This window comes from Vidua macroura, chromosome 2 (assembly GCF_024509145.1).
Source record: "Vidua macroura isolate BioBank_ID:100142 chromosome 2, ASM2450914v1, whole genome shotgun sequence".
In the NCBI taxonomy this organism is placed as follows: domain Eukaryota; kingdom Metazoa; phylum Chordata; class Aves; order Passeriformes; family Viduidae; genus Vidua; species Vidua macroura.
The window spans coordinates 63821056-63827635 of record NC_071572.1 but is presented as its reverse complement, the minus strand read 5'-3'; the positions used below and the strand labels follow the sequence as shown (position 1 = coordinate 63827635).

General features: G+C 42.5%; 1 long non-coding RNA gene across 2 annotated transcripts; it reads right to left on the bottom strand.

Moving 5' to 3' along the window:
* Positions 1 to 1533: 1533 nt before the first annotated feature.
* On the bottom strand, positions 1534 to 4835 carry LOC128803901 (uncharacterized). 2 transcript variants are annotated; one of them, XR_008435868.1, is made up of 3 exons: positions 4729 to 4835; positions 3446 to 3536; positions 1534 to 2718 (listed from the first exon to the last, which is right to left on the bottom strand). It is a non-coding gene; the product is annotated as an uncharacterized LOC128803901 (long non-coding RNA). The 2 variants fall into 2 exon arrangements; XR_008435869.1 differs by lacking the exons at positions 3446 to 3536; positions 4729 to 4835 and adding an exon at positions 2939 to 3024.
* Between the last annotated feature and the right edge of the window lie 1745 nt (positions 4836 to 6580).

Genomic DNA, 6580 nt, shown 5'->3' with positions numbered 1-6580 from the left:
CCATTTGTAATAGGAGGATGTTCCGGTCCCAAAAGGCTGCTCAGCTCACCCCAGAGCACAAACTAGCAGCTCAAAGTAGCAGAGATAAAATCACAGGTGCAAGCTTTTATTTTCTACCCTCAGCCTGGTCAGTCAGGAATGAGCGTTGCTGGGCCAAATCTCCTAAAACAGGCATAGGAGATATACTACTACTTGAGATATACTTCTAGTTGCAAACTAAGAGGCAGTGGCCTAAATTACATATCCAGGTATATAACACTGTAATATACCTCCAGCAAAATGTTATATGTCAAATGTCAATCCATTGAGAGCTTTCATATCAAAGGGCAAATGCTGATTGAAGAGAAGCAGAGAAGTGCAGCAGAGAAGTAAATAAAAGGAAAGGACTTAAGAGGCTTACAGCCACCCTGGTATAAAAGAATCGTCTTTCAAGCTGATAAAAATATTGTTACATGCTCTGATAAGAATAATCTTTCAGGCTCTGATAAGACTACAATGAGAACAAGCCTTTTACAACACAGCATTAGCGAGCCACAACCCCATCCTGCCCAGAAATACCCTTTCTAGGTGCCGCTTCCTTTTGTTCTCCAGTGGGGCAAGCACTGAAAATATCTACTGGAGCTTTCCTCTCTGTCTAGCAGGGACACAGCCAGGAAAGGACTCTGTGGACTCCACCCTATTGCATATGGAGCAATTCACTCCAAAGCAGCTAAAGCATGCAAATAATTGCATTGACTTCAAATGAAATTATTCCTATGTGTAAGTGCTCTACTGAATCAGGGCCAGGGTGCTTAGCGCTCTGGAGTATCACATCTTAAAAGTTCTGGAAGGCTTAAAGTGAGGGGGAACTGTTTGGGAAATAGTGGGGAGGAAAGTGGGTGGGAAGGAGTTCTCCCACTGAATAATAGGTCAGTTATCTCTGAAGTCTGTGATGGGTACGACTAAATAGAAGAATGTTGGAAGGTCTGAATCTATTTGGGCATTTGTGTTAACCATGACTTAACACCCGAAATCCTCACTGACCCAAAAACTGGACTGGCTATATGGTTAAGACTTTGTGTTTGGAAATACATCCTGCAGTAGCCTGTGCACACAACTTATCTTCTTTCTTTCCTTATTTCCATCACAATACAAGAACATATTCAGACAACCTGCTGTTCTTGAAGGGATGGGATGACTTCCACGGCACAAAAAATGACTGAAATTCTTCATGACCCAAGCTGAAGAAGGTAGATACTTTTTATTGAGTGAAACTTGAGGTCCATGAAGCTCCATGAAGCCAGCTAAGCAGAAGCACCTACTCAGGCACTATAATGCAGGGGGACAGCTCAATACCTGAGGCCAGTGTGCTGGGTTAGTCACACTGACAACAGCAGATACAGGGATGGCTCCCCCAGAGCCACTGGTTTGGCAGGAGGGAGCAACAGAAAAACCCTGTGGAAATGGACTACTGAGCTGAGAGTCACACAGGCATTTTGCTGCAGATATCCAAAGCAGCATGTGGGCGAAATTAAGGAAAATATGAAGTGAAAATGGAAGGCCATAACTTCAGTTTACTGCTGAAAGACCAGGAATATTCTTTGCTGTGTTACATTCATGAAAGGTCTCATCCCAAGAATGTGGACATACCAAACAGCTCATTCCTAAACCTCTCCCAGCATCACTGGCTTCCTTCTGCCCTAACAGACACTAGTTGTGTGCACTTCTCCGGTCTGATCCCAGTTTATTGCAAAAAGAGATGAAAGGCAGCAAGCATTAAAGTAAATAGGAGTTTTGCTCTCAACCACATTTGGAGGAGAATTTCACCCAGAATTAAGAGGACACTTTTTACTGGGGATCTAGCAGGTTTCTGATGCTGTTCCAGTAGCTCCAGGAAGCACACCTGCTCTTGGATCTGCATGGCAATTTCTGTGGTTTGGCCACTGAGGAGGGTTTTATATTATTTTTAAATGTTACCATTAAAAACAAGGAGTTTTTTTTTTCTTTTCTCTTCACTTTTCTTTTTTTTTGCAAAAAGCTGGGACAGGACTGACTAACCATATAAGTGACAAAGCCATACAGAAAATATTCTCAGGGTTGTACACAGAAAATATCTCCCACAGATGCTCTGGATACTTCACCCAGCCTCAGCCTCTCATGCAAGAGCCCTTCCCTCAGCTGCCTGCCTGCTGCCTCTCAGAACTGACCCCACACAAGGCAACTGCAGCAGAAGAACACTGGTGCATCTGGTGTGATTCCAGGGGACCTCCACAGCCTCTGCTCTGCATTTCTGACTCACTTCTCTCTCATTAATCATGGGAATTGAATGGCAGGTGATGCCAAGCTGTTAAGACTCCGATAGCTTTTTAATCCACCCATTACTATCCCATCTTACATAGGGAGAGTAGGCACAGCCCAGAGTATGTCACAGAGCCAGGCTGGGCAGGGAAGCAAAGGCTGTGGTCTAGTGCTTCCCACCACTAATACCCAGGATATACCTTATGCTTTGGCCATTGCATAAATGACATGAGATGGCATCTGCTATAAATGACCAAATCAGAAGTGGAAACATTTATGAAAACGTAGGAAGTGATGTGATACTGAGCTGATATTGAAGCAGTTTGGTGCAAGTGTCACCAGTAGTGCAGAGGACAACTCCAGTTCAGTGACGGCAGCTCACAAGTCCTGGTGAAACAATCTTGTATGATGTGCCTGTTACAGGAGAGTTAGGCCAGGAACCTGGACAAAAAGGAGAATCTTTAAGCCATTTAATATGATTTTAAACAGTTTTGGATAATAGCAAAGGCCTGTGAAATGCTTAGACAGGCATCCGAAACAATTTCTACATAAAATGTGGGGGGGGACAAAAAAGATCCACATGTTTAAATCAGAAAAAAAGGCCCAAGAAAAGAGCATTTCACACCAGAAGAAATGAAACCCCCCTTTCAATATAACCTACCTACAGCAGGAGCTCAACACCTGGGGAATTTACAGGCCTGCTTTTCACCAGGATATGGAGAGCAGTAATAGTCGAGCAGGTCATTCCTGCCCGGGAGCTCGCAGCAGGGCTGAAATTGGACCCAGTCATTTGCGTCATCATCAAACAATTAGTAACTGCTTCAGGTAACTCAGGCCACTAGCCAGTGCTTTTGAAAACATCTGTGGCTGGATAAGGACTGTCATGTTCCTAATGTCAACACCGAGGCTTTGCAGTGAACTCTGCACGGTCACATAAGAGCAGCCAGGCTGGTGGAGAGAAACACCCTCCCAAGGTACAGAGTTGCTCAGATCTGTCCTGCTGCATTAGCAGGACAGATTTGGGACTGCACGGAAGGAGACACTGGGCCATCTCCTTTCCCGCCAGTGTGCAAAGGTTGGGCTGTGGTGGGGATTTCCACTGTCAGAGGCTCATAAAGACAGGGAATCACATTCCCAGATCAAATGTCCACAGCTTGCTGATGCTCACTTTGGCCAGCAGAAATCATAACAGTGGAGGTGCTCCTTTAGCCAGCTTCGTTTTTAGCATTTCACAAATCAAACTTGTTGATAAGTCATTTCTGGAAATGAAAGCAATAACATGGAGAAATTTGAGCCAATATGGAAAATACTTGGACATTCTCTGTATATGAGGCATTTTCATGATTCACCCTAGAGCCAAAGGAAAACACTTCTATCATGTGTCACAAGTCAGCCAATTCAAATAGCATCAGTGAGATGTGACGTGTCTCTCTGCCTCAGCTGCTGTCAGTTATTCATTTCTCCATCATCAGGTAGACAACCAGAAAAAGCCTGCCAAGCCATTGGCTCTGAGGGAGCCATCCCTGTATCTGCTGCTGTCAACATGACAAAGAAACATGCAGACCCCAGTTTTAGCCCTACCAAAGAGGCAGGTGTTTTTAAATCATATACCTAGGCAATCTTTTGTACAACTTTAAAAAAAAAAAGAAAGGAAAAGATACTATTACCACTATTTCCATCAGATGTCTCTTTGGAGAGACTTGGATAGACCAAATCAGAACTCACCATCTAGATATGGGGAAGTTTAGGGGAGACATTCAGAGGATTTTAGACTTTTGGTGTGGCAGTGACTTACTACACCAGATGCAAAGGCATCACTGTGCATCAAGGACACAGGAGACACAGGAGCAGGTAAGTCAGGCTAAGGACAGCAGCTCTCAGCAGAATTGACAAACCAGAGCTCTTCAGATACTGCTTTTTTTTGCCCTCACTAATGAAACACCAAATAATGACTGGCGACTAACTGTGATTCATGTAAAGTTTATTTCACTCCAAATTCACAGTTTCCAGTTAAAAATTACATATCACTGGCATTCAGAGATGCTTTGGTGGGAGATAAGGAGCAAAGGATCAACTATCTAGTCCACATGGATAAAAAGAATAGTCAGAATTACTGCTGTAAAAGCATGGAAGATTTACTCAGTCTCTGGTCTTATAATAATCCCTATTAAATTATTAGTCATCTGATCTCATAGGCAAGATAATCCCAACTTTCACAGTTTTTGGATTACATCTCTCATAGTTTTTAGGTCTTGGCATCTGCTGTCACATTTACAAACAAAACCAAGAAAAAATGCTCATAAAATATTAAACAAGGAAAAGGAATACAAATACTACAGAGCTGGAAGGAAAACCAACTACTTAGTAACACCGACATTTTCCAGTGATCACTTCCAAATAAAAAAATTGTTAATAATGTGGCCATATTAATTCCAGATCTCTCATACTTACAACCCTTAGATGTTTTCTGTGGATTAAGTCCACTGCTGATGTAATGGTCTGGAACCAAGTGGAGCTCACATCTACTGTGGTCTGGGTTCCACCTGTTTTTAGGTAAACCATTTCTTCCTACTGTTAGCCATATCCAAGAGCCAGAACATGAAGATAAACTGTTTGTTTTTATTGCTTTGTCATGGCTGAATTACACTGTCCTAATACCCAGACCCAGTTCCAAAAGACAGCAAAACTGTAGCAAACAGCCAGGGTGGAGAACTGTAATGGTTGTAAGAACTGTGCCAACCAGGCTTGTTGGCCCATAGGGTGCAGGTGCAAGAGCATATTTGGCAGATAGAAAGGGTGTGTTGTAAAGGTTCAAAAAGTATTTCTGTGCCACATAGGGAAGCTTTAGAGAGAGCAGGGGAAAGAAAGAGAATAGTGAGCTGTTGCACTAAGCTATTAGTGCCTTTCTTGAGAGGACCTTGTATCACTGCTGTTCTCTTCCCATCAAAAAAGCCTATGTTTGAGAAATTCAGAATATAAATCTACATTATTTTCCATCAAAAGAAAATCTCTCTGCAGGTTAATGGTAGCACTCACCTGCAAGCACAATCTCACAAGACTCCATGTGTCTAAACATCACCTCTAACCCCCAGACTCCTTGGAGTAAAGTAACACAATAACAGCTAATACAAAGCAGGCTGTAAGAATGCAGTCTATTGCAGCCCTGCCTTGATACTTAACACCACTGCACATGCCTGGAGACACAAGTCAAGGCTTTACAGTAATCAGAGAATACCTATCGAAGTATAGAACAATATCTACTTAGCAGGAAGACTTAACCTGAGCCAATAAGGAGGAAATCCATGCTTCTTCAGAAGATCTCTTCAGTAGCAAGTAATGAAATTCTTTTGATGCAAATGTAAGCCCCTATTAAGAAATACAAACCAGACATTGCTTGTGCATTTCCAAACCAGCATAGCTTTTTTTTTTTTTTTCATTTTGCATATATCCTCACAGATTTTCAGAAGATGCTTTCAGCTGTCTGGATTTTACTAGTGACTACATCCTTGACATCTTGTCTTTTGCATTAATTTGCATTAATTGGTTTGGTGTCATAAGAAGCAGTATGTGCATTCTGTCTCTTCAGGTATACAATGTCTCTGTTTTCCATAAGGAACAAATTCCTATTTACCAGTTCAAGCAAATTATCAGGGGAGAAGGATGACCTTCATTTACTCACAATGCTTTCACATACTTTCTCTGCTTGCTCTAAGCCTAGAGCTAAGTTCTTTCTGGGTAAATATTTTTTCCATCTAAGAAACCTTTTTTTCTATGACAGGGTTACATAAGCTGTTAGCAAACCCTATTTTAATCGGGAATTAAGCCCTGCTGGAAATGAAGAAGTGCATGAAATGCTGGGAAAAGGAAGTCTCTTTCAAAGGAGAATATCTCATAATGAAAAAAAAAAAAAAAAAAAAAAAAAGAAAAAAAAAAAAGAAGAGTGAGAGTGGGGGTTGTCAATTGCTTAGCTTAGCGAGACACCAGAGAAATAAACCATCAAATTGTTCCTTATCAATTTCACTTTCATAGCCTCTGGCCTCAAGGAGGAGGTGGGAGTTAAGGAGGGCAGCAAAATCTTATTGGTTTCCCACACTGGTGGGCAGGGTGCGCAAAGACCTCCAGAGGTCCCCATCACCTGCATCCAGGTATCCAGTAAGAAACAGAAAACAGTGCAATGCCCAGGAGTGGGAATGGGAGCCCACCCAGTGCTCCTTTGACAAGACCTGAAACACTCCCCAGCCACCCAAACCCTCCCTGTGTATGGCCATGGGCCGCCAGCCTGAGCTCTGCCACAGGTGAGACT